Source organism: Chinchilla lanigera, unplaced genomic scaffold, assembly GCF_000276665.1.
Source record: "Chinchilla lanigera isolate Chin_1 unplaced genomic scaffold, ChiLan1.0 scaffold00126, whole genome shotgun sequence".
Classification (NCBI taxonomy): domain Eukaryota; kingdom Metazoa; phylum Chordata; class Mammalia; order Rodentia; family Chinchillidae; genus Chinchilla; species Chinchilla lanigera.
This window is the reverse complement of record NW_004955527.1, coordinates 4,246,037-4,262,521: the sequence shown is the minus strand read 5'-3', so window position 1 is coordinate 4,262,521 and position 16,485 is coordinate 4,246,037.

The window sequence follows — 16,485 nt, the reverse complement described above, 5'->3', positions numbered from 1 at the left end:
GATGTTTTGAAAACCCACATCACGCCTTCTCCAACTCTGCCCTCTCCCCCAGAATCCTCACTCCCCGCCCCATGTCCCCCTTCCTGTCCTGTCTTACGGAATCCTTGTCTGATTGATCCCCACAAGGTGGGGGCCTGGAGAGCTCTGGCGGTTCCCCACAGGGGGCCTGGACCCCGGAACAAAGCCAATCCAGTAAGAAGCCTTTTCCCCTTCAGTGGCCAGCCTGACATCCCAATGAGGCAAAGGCCCTGCACTGCAAGCAAGACGATGCCAGCGTGTTACGTGCAGGGGTGAGAATTTAGGGGGGAAGGCTACCTTTGAATAAGAATGTGGCTGGTGTTGGGTGATGTCATTTGGGCTACTGGTGTGAATCACTTCTGATCAGTGCCAGGCTGCCTGGACAGGAGGTACGAGGACATGCCTGGGCCCCAGGAAAGGAGATACACTGACTGGATGGAACGCTCTCTCTGCTGCAGAGACCCTGCTATGTGTCTGTCTCCACCAAAGGGCCGAACTCCAGCTCCCACCCCACTGCCCTTCCCAGCTACCACCACCAGGGGGCACCATGTGCCCTTCGCAGCTACCACCACCAGGGGGCACCATGTGCCCTTCCCAGCTACCACCACCAGGGGCACATCAGATCACTTCAAAGGAGCACCCCTGCTCTGCTTTTCCCGTCTGGAACTAGTAAATAAATCTTCCAGCCACTTAAAAGGGAGAAGGGTGAGTGGCAGTAGCAGTTGGGAACATGGGCTAGGAGTCTTACAGACCTGGGTCAAATCCAGGTGTGTCACTTTGAGCAAGTTACTTAATTTCTCTAAGCCTCGGTTTTTCTATCTATAAAATGGGCTAGGCTAAGGATCTGGTCCACTGAGTTGCTATAAGGATTACATGGGATAGCTATGAAGTGCTTAGCAGTGAGACTTCTGCATCCTTATAATTCAGTAAATGGTAACCGCATTGTGGTTTATTTTCCTTCACATGTATAGATGAAGATTTTGTGTAAATCCTTGCCCAAAACATCTTCAGGCAAAGAATTTCAGTGTTTACCACTCTGTAACTTAGCAGCGATGCTTTGATATTCTATGATAAGTTTTAGGAACTCTCTTCCCTGAACCATTTACCACTCAATGACCCACCTCAAACAGACAGACAGACATACACACACATACACACAGAGAAATCCTCTCTATTCCTCTCTCTCTCTCCCCCTCTCCCTCTCCAGCTCCAGCTCTCGCTGACTGTGTGGCCACAGCTAGGGGTTGCTGTCTTCCCCGTGCCCCTTGCTCCCTAGCCTGCTTGGCCTGAGTGTGGGCAGGCTAATGAGGCTGAGGACAAGGGGTTGGTTTCTTGACCTGGCCCAAGGAGATGTCTGTTCTGTGCTCCAAGCTCATGCTGGCCACCTCCCCAGAAAATGCAGGGCCTAGGGTAGGACTGGAGGAGGAGGGTGGGGATAATGTCCCTGGAGGAAAACAAAATCTCAAGGCACTATTATCCTATAGGCTGGGGGCACATGTCCCAACAAGCCCTGGTATCGTCCTTCCCCAAGTCCTCTTCTCTTGCCTCCAGTTCTGTCTGTTGGCAAGGCCCCTTTGCCTTTCTTCTCCGTATCCACTGTTGCCTCTTTAGTCCAAAGCACTGAGCTCACAGATGCTTTTACATCAATACGTCTTGTTCTAAATTGTTACATTTGGAGATTATTTGTTATACAGCATTAGCTAACTACTGTACCATGGAACTTGGAATAAAACCCTCCCAGACCCTGCATAGCCTGGCTCTACATATTTTCCTACCCAACTTTGGATTCTCTTCTTTCTTTTTCTTTCTTGGTACTGGGGTTTGAACCCAGGCTCTTCACACTGAACTACCTCCTCAGCCCATTTTTTATTGTTTTATTTTAAGATGAGGTCTCACTAAGTCACTAAGTTGCCTGGGCTGGGCTTGAACTTGTGATCTTCTTGCCTCAGCCTCTGAGGATGCTGGGATTGCAGGCACAGAACCTGCTTGGCTACTTGGACCCTTTTCCCTATGGTTCACTCTCCAGCTACTTTGGTCTTTCCTTATATCTAATTTCCTGTGTTGTTCCTACCACAGGATTTTTGCCCTTGCTTTGTCCTCTTCTTAAATTCCCTTTGCCCAGCTCTTGACCCTGTTGGTGTCACTTGGTCATTCAGATTTTCTCAACCCAGATGTCAGTCCCTTTCTCAGATGGGCCTTCCTTGACTCTTCCTCCTGCCCCAGTCACTCTATCCTTCCATGTTTTCTTTTCTCAGAGCACTTATTATCACATGACGTGACCACACTCTACCTTTTCCCAGTAAAATGGAACCTCTACGGAGCCCAGTGCTCTATCCCACTTCCTAGAATCAACCCCAGAACACAACTGGTGTTCAAGCAATGCTTCATTTGTTGACTGTCACCTGCCAATGCTGCTCTGCTGCTAGCTCCCCATTTCCAGTGGCTTCTGGTGATGTCCCACCTAGCGAGGTCTCACCCAGAAGTATCTTTTCTAGTGGAATAGAGACCTTCATCCCTCCAGGGACTCATGTGGGGAGCATAGAGCACTCTGGCTGTCTCCCTGCAGTAGCTGGGATTTAGGGCTCCTCCAGCTACATTTCAGAAGCCCTTGAAACCTCACAAAGACTTAATCTCATACCCCCTTGAGCCCTGGTTCACACCCTCTACTGTGCTTGCTTTTCACCATAGGAAAACTTGGCCTCCTCCAGGGAGCCCTGCTGAAGCTACCCTGAGCAATGCCCTGCTCCCTTTCATTGTCCATTCCGTGAGGCTAACTGCTACACAAGGTAGGGGGTAAATAGATGGAGCAGGCACAGCCCCAAGCTCAGGGAGCCCATGCCTTAGGAAGAAGCCATAAGAACTAAGCAGCATTTGCTTAGAGCTCAAGACTCACATGCCGGTCTGTAAAGCTCAGGTTCACATGGTCCTACCAAGAGTACCGAAATAGGAGCAGTAAGTGTGGGTAGAGTTGGAGTTCAGAGCATCAGTCTTGGAACGGTCAGCCTAGGCTCATCACTTCCAGGTGCCCCTCGTCTGCAAGCGAGGCAACCCTCTTTAGGCCTCCATGGCTTCTGTGAAAGGTGGCTCAGAGTCTGTGCCTTGTGGGTTATCACGAGGATCGAGTGAGATAACATGCAAATTCGCACTTGGCGCGACCCTGAAGGGGTGCTCGATAAAGACTGGCATCTTGGTGAGGGGCACATTTTCATGTACTTGGGCACCTCTAGCAAATGGCGTCTCTTGCCTGCTTAATATTCCAAAGGAAGGCACTGAGCTGGATCCCTGGGGGACAAAGCTAGCAGAGACAGCCTGGGCTCTCAGGTGACTCACAATCTCCTTGAAGAGACAGGACATTCGCAGCAGCAGAGGTCACGCACAACTCAAGGACTCACTGTCTACAGTGACTGCCAGGTAACTACCACAGGCTAATAAATGTTGTGGACATTTGCAGGATCAGGGAAGCCCATGAAGGGTGACTAGGGGAAGGTACAGCTTGACATCATTGGCTGTATTGTCCAAGAGCTTGGAACTCATGGCCATGTGGCTTCATGCTTCTGTACCCTGGCACACAGCGTGCCTTCTGCCGGTCCACCTGGCAGGCTCCTGCACACCCTGTGAGACTCCATGCCTTCCTCTGTGTGGCCTCGACCTTCCCAGGTACAGCCAAATCTTTCTTCCTTTGTATCCTCGCAGTCCGGGCATCTAGGACTGTCCCTCGTGGTGGTGTGGTATTTACTGATTACATGTTTGTCTCGCTACTAGATCATTACTGAGCTCTAGGGAGAGGGCAGGCAACATCCTTTGTACCCTGGAGCCCTTCAAAAGAGCCTATCCAACATCATCAGTGTTCCTGTATCTTTGCCGAGTGAATGAATGAATGACTACAGGCACGTGGGAACAAACGATTCTGCCATCCAGAATGACAACTGGACAACATACTTGAAGGCTGAACCACTGTGGGAAACTCAGGAGTCTGAGTCTCTGAATGGTGGCGCTGAACTGTCTGGTCACCACACCTGCACTGCTGGGTGGCTTCCTAGCTTTCCCTCTATAACAGTGATGGCGACCCCAACTGCCTTCCTTAACCACGGATGGGAATGCACAGCCCCTCTGCACCTGCGGTGATTGCCGGGTGGGCAGACCACAGGTCATCATTTTATAGGAATTGAGCCTTAGATGGCTCCGCTTTACACAGCCAAGAAGCCCCAAGGTCATGTGACATTTAAAACCCAAGAACAAGTTTCCTGAGCGCCCTCTGCAGGTCTTGTGGCCTTTCTTGCAGTGTTATGTGTTATGCAATAGTAGGAGATTAGGGGGGCTGTTGGTTAGATGGAGGACTGGTTGGAGACAGGGCCTCAGAATCTGGAATTTTACAATTTATTTTGAATCAGCCACATATATCTGACAGCTGAGCAGTATTTAAACGGTCGCCATAAGCCACACCCACATGCACACCTCCCTTCTTCCAGATGTTTCTTTTTGAGAGAGCAAACTGGAAACCTGATATAATTGGAATAGTATAAAAGCGCCAGAACTCTTTCTAGTAAATGCGGAGGCGCACGAGGCTATTGTCATATGAATTTGATTTGCATACATTTGCATGTGTTTCGCAAAGCCATCACACCGAGTTCACAGAACAGATAACTCCGAGGCGAAGCCACTTCATCCGTGCCAGCCTGTGGCTAAGACAGGCACTGTTATCACCCAAGCAGCCAGCACTTCCAACATGGAGCTCTGCTAATTTGGCATGAAATAATTTCAGTAGTATAGAAAACTCCAAAGGAAGGCTGCGGAAAATGTGGCATTTATGCAGTCTTAAAAATGATAACTAACACTGAGCATTTATTACCTTCAGGCGTGTTCTCTGAGCTTTAAACAGAGTACCTTAGTCTCAGCAATTCAGAAGGTTGGTTCACTTATTAGGCCCATTTCACAGGTGAGGAAACTGCTCCGCAAAGTTAAAGCCACATGGCCTGTCAGTGATTCAGATTTGGGGTTCTGGCTCCGTTCTTGAATGCAGTATTAGTATGAGCATCTGCTCTGAGCCTGGTATTAGCTGGGCGCTGAGAACACTGCAGTGAATGAAAATGACAAAGTCCCAGTTGTCATGAAGAATTCACAGGCATTAGTTAGGGTGAGATGGGTTGCTATAACAAAGAGACCCCAAAATAAGGACACAGAAGTGAATGTTCCTTAAGGGGTAATTCAGATGTGTGTCCCAGGCTTGGGCAGCAGGCTCTGTCCACAAGGTCATGCAGAGAACTGAGTTCCTTCCCTGTCATCACTCTGCAAAGTGCCTAGGATGCTGTCTTCACCCACCTGGGTGACTCTGGCTGCTGCCCCATCCGGGGTGGCAGCAGCTAGGTATGAGGTCCAAGCAGGGCCGCAGCCAGCATGCTAAAGCCCAGGCCTGGAGGGGCACCTGTCATCTCTGTTTCCTTCCTGTGAGTGCAGACCTCGGCCTGTGGCCATATCCGATCTGGAGAGGGACCAGGGAAGGGGTGAGGCCAAGGGCCCAGGACAAAGGGAGGGCAGATCAGGGTGGCAGCCACAGCCTTTGCCACAGCAGGACATTCACACGGCAGCGAGTCTGTTTATGGGATGATGTCTGGTGGTGAAAGACGTAATGAAGAAAACTAAACAGGAAGGAGTTTTTAAACAAAGTCATCAGCTCTTAACCCCTGTCTTTAGCTGACCCCGGTCACCCCCATGAGCACAGGGAGATACCAAGGGCTTTGGAGGGCCTCAGGCACTTCCTGGACCAAATAAGGTCAGCTCATGCCCAGCTGAGTGGCCAGGTGCTCGGGCAGAGCAACCCTTCACCAGCCTTGACCTTCAGGGAGTCCCACAGTGTTTTTATTTATCAGTCATTTTATTCTTGCTTTTAAAATCCTTTAAAGTAGCTAGGGCAGATATTGTCATCTCCTTTTAATCAGAGGGGAACTTGTGGCTTGGAATACTCCGTTCAGTATTTCAGTAAAAACACACTGTACTGAGCTCCTAGGGGCCAGGGAACTAGGGAGAAAAAGCAATTTAACTTAGATATGGTTCCCACAGGCACCTTGACAAGCAGCTTGGTGTGGTGTGCAGACATATAAGCAAAAGATCTGTACAGCAATGATAAAGGTATGTACAAAGTGGAGTGGTCCCAAAGAGGAAAGGAATAATAATTGTACCTGGGGGAAGGGTATCACTGAACAGGGGAAGCCGGACGGGGTCGTATTAGTCAGCTTTCCTTTGTATTAATTCACCTGCCAAATACTTATGCAAAAAAGCGTAAAGGAGGAAGGGCTTATGGTTTCAGAGGTTTCAGTCCATGGATACCTGGGTCTTTTGCTTCGGGGCACATGGTGAGGCATAGCTTTATGGCAAGGAGTGTGTGGTAGAGCAACTGGGGTCACCTCATGCAGACATGAGGCAGAGAAAGTGAGGGAGAAGAACCAAGGACAAGATAGTGACCTACTTCCTCCAGCTGGGCCCCACCTCCTAGGAGCCCATTCAGCTCTGAACTCATCAGTGATTGACCTGTTGATGAAGTCACAGCCCTCAGGATCCAATCACTTTCCCAAGTCCCCACCTGTGAACATTGCTGCGTTGGGCCCAAGCCTTCACTACCTGAGGAAACACTTCATATTTAAACCATCACAGAGAATTTGAAGGATAGACAGGAGTTCTAACAGATGGAGAATCTGTTCCTGGTAGAGAAAACATATTCCAGAGGAGCAGGAGGCATGAATGGAGAAGGAAAGTGGGTTGATACTGTAGCAGTTCAAGGCAGGGATGGTGTCCCCTGGCACACCTAGGGATGTGTCAAAAGAGGCTGAGGCAGGAGGATCACTTAAGTCCAGGAGTCTGTGTTCAGCTTGGGCAACATAGAGAGACCTTGTCTCACAAACAGAAACAAAAACAGACACTTTGGCTAAGGCTCTCACAGCACGGCTCATCATAATCCCAAACTGGAAACAACCCAGATGTTCTTCAGCTGATAAAAATGTGGTCCTTCCAGGCCATGGGATACCATATTTACAATAAAAAGAATTTTCGATATCTGTTATGATGGTGGATCTCAGAAACACTGTGCTAAGCAAAAGAAGCCAGGCAGGACGGACCACATGCTGTGTGCTGCTGCTTGTGTGAAATGTTCAGAGATGGCAGCTCTGTAGGGACAAAAAGCTGAGCCATGCAAGGCTGGGAGTTGCGGGGCTGGTTAACCACCTATGCATATAAGGGCACTTTTTGGGGTGACGGAAATGAAGATGTTCTCAGATTGGATTATGATGGTGGCTGCACAACTCTACATTGATCAAAACATCACTGATTTGAAGCAAATGCAGCATCATGTGACTGGAATCCCAGCTATGATCCTCCTGCGGCAGGAGAGTCACAAGTTCAAGGTCAGCCTAGGCAATTTAGCAAGACCTTGTCTTAGAAATATTATTCAGTTGTTCACTTAAAAGAAGTGAACTTTATGGTAAATTACAGTTCAATTAAGTTATTTCTTAAAACGTGATGATGGGGTCCTGAGCTGTGGTCCGGAACTTAACAGGGCTGGAGGTTTCTGAAGGGGCAGCCATGAAGAAAAAGACAGTGTCGAGGCCCTGCCTACTGTGGACCCCACCAACCTGTCTTCTTGTCCTCCCTGCTCACTCCTCATCCTCAGACCGGAGCCTGGAAGAAAGTGGGCAGGGACAGTGCCAAATGCAGAGGGCATCAGGGGAGCCGCGGGGTGCTGGAGTCAGAAAGAGGTGGGCTTGCACTTTGCACCCTGATGCCGTATGCTAGCTGTGGGAACCAGCATGTTGTTTATTACTCCTAAGCCTCAGGCTCCTTGTCTATGAAATGGGCCAACACCCCTCCCTTGCATGACTATTGGGAGGGTTAAACAAAGACCTGCCCACAGAAAGTCCTCAATATGTGCCAGACTTTTCCTTCCCAAACCCTGCTGCTGCCATTTGCATGTGGTTTGCCCCCCACCCCGCCTTCCTGTCCCAAGGGTTCATGTGTTGGAAAGCTTGGCCCTGTTTTGTGATATTTAAAGATGGATCCTTTAAGTAGGGAAGACTTATAGAGGAGAATTAGGTCATGGGGACGTTCTCTCAGAAGGGATTAACACAGGCCTCCTGGAGTTGCCACCAAAGAGCGAGCCTGACCCTACTCTGGCTTCCTGTCTCACTGTGTGATCTCTCCCTCCTGCATGTGTCCTCCATGATGCTATCCGCCATGTTGTGACACAGCCAAGAGGATTCTCACCAGAGGCTCAACTGAGAGGACCACACTGTTTTGGACTTTCAGCCCCCAAGACGATGAGCTAAACAAACTTCTCTTCTTTATACAGTATCTGGCCTGGGGTGTTTTGTTATTAAAACACAAAACACACTAACACACATGCCCAATAACCTTGCCTGCTCTCAGCAACAGCCACCCCCACCTTCCCAGCCAAGGGAGTTCATGGAGACTGATCTTGTGGTTTCCAAGGACTGCTGAGTCCATGGTACCACTAAGAATGCCCAGCGTTCTATCATCCTCACCTTCCTTCTTCCAATTTTCTTTTACTCCTTCCCCTCATTTCATTGCATCAAACAGGCCTAAAGCCTGGCCCTAGAGCCTACCTTCTTTGGGGAGGACCTGCCTATGGAGGACTGTCCATTCATCCATTCCATGGATGAATCCTACTACTGTATTGGGTAAAACTGGTTTAATAATCTTCCCTGCCCAGGAAATACATTTGCATCAAATAAAGTCCTTCTGGAGACAATCACCGAAGTTAGTGTCTCCCCAGCACTACTTAGCACCCTCCAGAACGACCTCCTGTGAGACCCTGTGGTAGAGGGGTGCAGTTCATAGACCTCACAGCTTGCCATAGGCAGAGGTCAGCAATCAGATTTAAGGGGATAATAAAGCGTGGGCAAGGATATGGCAGGTGGCTAAAGGAATACATGGAGTCTGGGCAGCAGCACCCTTGTGGGGCGGGACTTCAGGAAATTGGCAGAAGATGAACAAGAGAGAGGTAAGGATGGAGATGGAGAGGGATTTGGGGCCACATGCATCTCGCTGCTCCTTAAGGTCACTGCAGTCCAGATGACCACCCGCTTTACCTACCAGCAGGGAGGGGTATCTCATGAAGGAGGGAGGCAGACGTGCAGGCAGCTGCTGGACTTTAGATTTCAGAGGCTGCGATGGCGCTTTCCCCGCAGCATCTCATGCACACCATCATCATGGTGACAGCCATGGCTTGGGTCAGCTGGGCAGCCAGCTGCCCATCTGCACCCGGAGCTCTCCAGCCCAGCAGTGCTGAGTGATAAATTATGAATGTGCGCACAGTGAAGTTCTATGCAGCTCTTAGAAATCTGGCTTCAAAGAAAGGGGAGGAGGGAGAAAGGGAGGGAAGGAGAGAGAAGAAATCTGGTTTTAGAAGAGCAGAGACATGAAAAGTCATGTGATAATGTGATAATAAACTGTTCACATAAAACCTTATAGGCAGTATAGCTGTACCACCCATACGGACACACAAAGAGTGGGGGAAAAGAATAAATACTGCCATAGCTTACCCCAGAGTTGGAATTTCTCAATTCCAATTAATGGAATTAGATCACATCCCAAAAAATAACACGGAAATCAAAGTAAAAACTTCTCACGGCGGGCTTTTGCCCTTAGAAAGACCGGACAGGAGTCCAGACTTTTGCTGTCCCGATGTGACCTTACCCTGGGCTTCTGCCTTCGTCCCCAGACACCCTCTCTTGTTGCCCAGCGGGTGGGGGGCCCACCCCCTCGAGGCTTTGCCCTGCGGAAGTCTCCACGCAGGATGCTGTGTTCTGCCCCCTGCTGCCCAGGAGAGAATGAGCGGTTTCTTGTGGGAGTGCGGGTGCTTCCCTCACAAGCACCTCCAGCCCCCAGGAGCTGCAGGTGTCTGCTCCGGCGTGTTATCACCTCCAGCACCAAGCCAGGAGCCCCGTGAGGAGAGAGCCTGCAACTCACTCCCAGCATCCACCCCAGCCCAGCTCCAGGCAAGGCACAGGTGCTCAGACAAGGCCTTTGCTCAAACAAGGCCTGCTGTCTTTTCATCATGGGAACCCCCATTCCAAGCCAGGCACAGACACAAAATCTCCACGGCATCAAGTTCAAAGAAATACCATCTTGTAACCTAAATTCATTCAAATAGAAAGTCAGTCTTTGCTGGCACTTCTAGAATAACATTGAAGAAGATCCAAGTAATACGCCAGAGCAACTCTTTAAAAATCAATTTCTCTCTCTCTCTCTTTCTCTCCAACGTGCACAGCTGTTCCAGGCTCCAACTCTCCCCTCCCCGCTACGCTCACCTTCTCTGTCCTTTCCTGTCCGGCTCCCTGCTTTTCTCTGCTCATTGCCCCAATTCAGTATCTCAGTGCTCAGATTCAGGCTAGAGCAGCAGAGCTCTGCTGTGAGGGGGAAGAAGGCAAAGCTGAGCGGGCAGGGACCCAGTCACTCTTTAGCCCTGGGGGCTGTGCAGGTGCAAGGGCGCTTGTTCCGGTCCAGGGTTCTGGAAGGCGTAGTGTAACCTGCTCAGCCAGATGCGTGCACTGAACCGCGTTGTGCAACAGCAGCAGGACCAAGGCCGTGGCCAACGTGGGGAAGCTGAGGCTGCACAGCCCAGCCCACTCCTCCCTTTCAGGGCTCTTGTGCCTCTGAGCTGAGGTCTGCAGAGGCAGCTCTGCCTGAGGAGTGGTGAGGCCAAGGCCTGGGCTGGTAGCTCTGTCCATTTAGGCTGTATCATGTGCCCCGTCCTGGCATGCAGGCCACCTTCCCAGTGGCAGCTTTTGTAGTAATAAAGTTCCAGTCCTTGGTCCACACATGATTCCCTTTTGCTCAGTTGATTCAGAGCTCAGGCAGGGATAAGGGGTGGTATTTATCCCCACCCCCATCCCCCAGCTTGTATCTCCCTCCCAGCTCTCTTCCCAGCAGGGATGATGCCCCTGGTCCAGGCAAGGCTGTTATCTTTCTTTCCTAAGCACTGCAGTGTCCCCTTATCTGAGCATGCACACATGCACAAGTAAGTGTATGGGGGGGTGTATGTGGTGGTGGTGAGGCTTTGAACTGGACCCAGGGCCTTCACACTAAGCTACATTCCCAGCTCTTTTTACTTCTTTCTTTTTTTTTTTTTTTTTTTTTTGAGACACAGTCTTGCTAAGTCTCCTAGGCTGGGCTCCAGCTTGAAATCTTCCTGCCTCAGCCTCCCAGAGTGCTGGGATTATAGGCATGCAGCACCATTCCCTGGCCACACTTTCTTTCTTTCTTTCTTTCTTTCTTTCTTTCTTTCTTTCTTTCTTTCTTTCTTACCACACTCTGAACAGGGACAGTTCCAAAAATAAATGATTCACAAGTTTTTAAATTGCACACTGCCCAGCCTCTAGTAACATGGTAGCCAGCTGGATTATCTCATCGACAGTCCAGGACTGTGATGTCTGTGCTCAAATAGACCTTCCAGCGACTCCTGGCACATCCTCACCACACCACATCCTTACTTTACCTTCTCACGTAGGTGCTGGACAGAGGAAGAAGGCTGGGCGTGATGCAATAAGATAATGGGAAGTAGCAAATCCATATAATTTTTCAGTATATTACAACTGTTCCCTTTTATTATTAGTCATTGCTATTGATCTCTTACTGTGCCTAAGTTCTAAATTAAGTTTTGAATTAGGGACGGTGATAGGGAAAAGCATACTATGCATGGTTCAGTCCTATCCAGGTCTCAGGCATCCTCAAGGGGAGGGAGCCTTGGAATACATCTGCCTTAGAGAGAGGAGGGCAGCTGTATACAGTTGTTAGCTACGCCATCCTTCCCTGAAGCCTTTTCACCCCGAGCACCATGATCCTTAGACAATTCACAGTGCAGTTTCCTCATCCTTGAACCCGCTGGCCTTAAGTGATTTTTGGCTGGAGAGTTAGCCTGATTTTTTTTTTCCTAGAGTCGCATGAGGCTGGACTAATTATCCTCCCCTTCTAAGCCCATCTCCTCACCTCAAGTAGGATCTTGCAGTAACATCCTCTTCTCAAAGTTGCTCCCAGGATTAGCTTAAACAATCTGGGAGCTCCTGGGAAATTCTAAAATGCTTCACTGAGGCCAAGTCCCCCTCCTTCCAGAACTCTGAAGACTAGATACATCCGTCCTTCACTCAAAACGTAGGAACAGGAAAGCTAAACACCTATTTTTCTACTGCAAAAGTTCTCTACCCGGGGCAGCATGATAAATAGCATAAGCCCTGTAGAGGTCTGAGAGAGGACACTTAATGCTGGTGCTTTTGTGGAAATCCTACCAAACTCCTCACCCAGAAAATTAGGAGTTTTTCTGACAGCACAGGTTATGTGGGGACCAAACTGTTTTGCTCTGTATTTGCTGTGATGTGCTCTAACCCAGGTGCAAGGAGTGTTTTGTTTATTCATCTAAACATCAGACAACTTGATCCCTGATTGATCTGGGAGGCAAGGAGATTTGAAGAATATACTACAGGCAGGCCTTCCAAGTAAGGAAAATAAATCCATCTCTGCTGGCAGATGGAAATAAATGGAGCCTACTTTTTCTATAAACTGCAGCCCTGACTACTCTCAGAGCTGCCAACATCCTGCTTCTGGGCTTGATGATAATTTATAATAGTTCTGGTAGGATCAACACATTTGAGGAATTTTTTATACATAGCACCCTTTTAAATTGAGTCCTATCAGTCCTAGAGATGTGTTGTAACTGGTGACATGCTGATAATTGTTGACTGGCTATCTGAGGGAAAAAATGGATATATGCATGTATGCATAAATAAATATTGTCTTTTTGAGACAGGGTGTCACTCTGCAGTTCAGGCTGGCCTTGAACTCACTTTGTAGCCCAGGCTGGTCTCGAATTCTCAGAAATCCTCCTGCCTCAACCTCCCAAGTGCTGGGATTACAGGTGTGTGCCACCATGCCCGGCTTCCATTTTATTTGAGAGAGAGAAAAAAGTAAAACAAAACAGTAGGAGAGTAACAATGGTTAATACATTGCATAGTTATCTTTAAATTAATCAGAGTACAAGATATAGGCATTTAATTGTTAAAAAAATATTAGCACAAACCTTTCTTTTCAAAGAACTAAGAGAAATTAGTAATATAACAATCTTAACTATTTTGTATATAGATACATCAATGCAGTTTTTTTGCTCTTCTCTTCCTTCTTTTCTCCATTCCCCCATCCCAGTTTCTCTTTCCTTTTGAACAGTTTCTTCCTATTTTATAATATCTATTGTACATTTTGGATCTTACATACTCTTTCAGCTTCTCATACTGGGAGACAATGTGATGTTTACACATGTGAATCTGGTTTATTTCACTTATGAGTATGGCCTCAAGTTGCATCCATTTACCTATAAAGTCTCAAGTTTATCCTTCTTTATGGCTGAGTAGTACTCCATTGTATAGCACATCTCTTTTATCCATTCCTCAGTTGATGAGCATTTGGGTTGTGTTCCAAGATGTAGCTATTACAAATTGTGCTGCTATAAACATGAGTGCACACATATCACTGTGGTATGATGTTTTTAATTCTTCTAGGAAGATATCCAGAAGGGGAATAGCTGGGTCAAACGGCACCTCCAATCCTAGTTTTCCAAGGAATCTCCTCAGTCCTTTTTTATTTTCTATTTTCCATTTCAGTAATTTGCCCAGGCTGGGCTCAAACTTGTGATCCTCTTGCTTCAGTCTCCCAGAGTTCTGGGACTGCAGTCAGCCCTGCGCACTTGTCCTTATAACTGAGTAATATCCCTGTGCTTATAAGGGGTGAATAAAAAATACAGTGAATGCTTAAACATTTTTAAAAACCTACTGTGCAAAAGACTCATTGCTGTTAATCCCCTCACTTCAAATGCACTTGTCTCATCATTCTTGCCCCTTTCTGGAGCAGTTCTGAAAGTGCTCACTCATGAGTGTCCTTACAAGGTGTCATAAAAAGCACAGTGAATGCTTCTGCTGAGGGCCGTCCAACAGAACGGCAGGCACATAAAAACAGTACGGTTTGTCCTTTTCCGTTTTATTCACCCCTCTGGCACTGCAAGACTTCTGATCTCCCTCAAAGTCAAAATGACTATGAAAGGCAAATTTTTTTTATCAATTCAATTCAGGACATGAAAGCAGCCATGACAGAACAACTAAAGACACTCAAAAAGAGGACTCCAGAACTGCTTCAGAAAGGGGCAAAAATGATGGGATAAGTGTACTCAAAGAGGGGCTGGGGATTTAGCTCAGGGGCAAAGCACCTGGCTGGCAAGCGCAAGGTCGTGAGTTTGGTTCCCGGTACCAGAAAAAAAACAAAACAAAACAAAAACAAGTGTATTCCAAGAGAGAGAGAATATTTTGAGGGACATTAACAATGATATGTCCTGTACTGTAATTTTTTTTAAATTTAAGCACACACTATATTTTTTCCATTACACTTTATAGACAGACCCCATTTTATCCACCTGTTGATGGATGTTTGTGATATTTCCACCTTTCAACTCTTATAAATAAAGCTAACATTCACAATTACTTTCATGTTAATAGAATTTATTTAATTGTGAGTTTATACAACATCATTATTAGTAATGACTGGAGTTACCAACTGACTTGCAGAATTCCTGAACATTTGATGGCTGGTCTTGGGCATAGGCAGGAGTGAGCTCCAGCCCACACTGAATGTCATCATCCATCAGCTCCAGGCAGGCTTCTTGGCCCTGAACTCTGGGTCAGCAGATCTGTGTTCCAGGACCAGCACAACCTCTTACTTGTTTTGCCGTTCTGAGCAAATCCCTGACATCTCTTTTCTCCATTCTCATATCTAAAAATGAGGCCTTCAAGTTAGATGATGCCTAAGACCTCTTTCAGGTGACTCTTCTCACTAACAAGTGGCCATGCTAGGTCCACAGATGAGATAAACGCACATGAACTTGCCACTCAGCAGTTTGGGGGCTGAGTTCTGTCTTTGACTGTCTTGTGCTACTATAACAGAATGCGTGGAATGGGGCAATTTATAAAGAACAGAGATTGGTTTCTTACAGTTCTGGAGGCTGGGAAGTTCAAGACCAAGGGCTCTTGTCTTGGTTACTTTTCTCTCATTGCTGGGACAAAATACCCAACACCCAAAATTAAGGAAGGAAAGATTTATTTAGCTCGCAGTTTGTGGAGGTTTCAGTCCATACTCAGCTGGCTCCAAGGCAGGGTGGCACATGGAAGAGGGCCAAAGTTCTTGGCAGCAAAAGCAACACGAGCAAAAAGGGAGGAGTGGTCCAGAAAAAGGCTCTCTCCTTCTCTTATAATGTATGCGAACTAGCTGCCCCGGGGCAGGTGTGGCACTCACACCCATAATCCCAGCATTAGACTGTGGATCAATAAAAAACTCTAGAAGCCCGCTCCAGGTCTGCATGAGGCTTTGGGGGGACATCCAGACACAAACCATAACAGGTCTACACCTAGCCAGGGACTTCCTGCTGTGTCATCCCTGGAGTGTGGAGGGCAAGAGCAGACGTATGCATGTATGCATTTGAGGAGGGACAGGGTTGAACACATAGTTTCATGGGGGAGGGAGGACAATGGCATTGCTCCATCTAGAAAGGCCAAACCCTCATGACCTGATTGTCTCCTGAAGCTGTGATCTCCCAACACTTTGCGTGAGCTATGGGGATGCACTCAATCTACAGCAAGCACCATTCCTCCACATGTAGAATCACTGATCTCAACCCCATAGATTTTGCGCATATTTTGATCTCCACCCCACTCTGTAGTTTGCCCCTTGGTGAATTCAGCTTTTTGCCATTCCTATCTCTTAAGGTTTGTGTCTGGATGTCCCCCAAAGCCTCATGCAGTCATGGGGTGGGCTTCTAGAGTTTATGATTGACCCATGCTCCAATGTTGAGGTTATGGGTGTGAGCACTACACCTGCCCCAGGGCAGGTAGTTTGCATACAATACAAGGGAGAGAAAGAGCTTTGCTCTTCCTGCCTGCTCCTCCCATTCTGCTTTTGCTGTTTTCCCCGCTGCCATGAACTGTTACCACCCTGCCTTGGAGCCAGCTGAGTACGGACTGAAACCTCCACACACTGAGCTAAATAAACCTTTCCTTCCTTAATTTTGGGCATCAGGTATTTTGTCTCAGCAATGAGAGAAAAGTAACCAAGACACTATCCCTGGTTTGGGGGACTGCCACGAAGATGACATCACAGAGGCTGGTGATACAGTGGTGAGAGAATTTACTAAGAGAAGAATAAGAAAAGACGAGAGTTTATCTGGGTCCAATTACATTGTGGAAAGGGACAGCAAAAGGGAGGTCTGCGCACAGGAGCAAGGACTGTGCTGTTTTTTAAAAGAAGGGTGTGTGCTGGAAGGAGGAAGTGGCTTGGACCAAAGAGCAAGGGGAGGGAATGCTGGGGAGAACAGGACCATGCCTTCTTTGACTTCTTGGGGCCAGTGATACAGGATACACGTCATCCTTATGC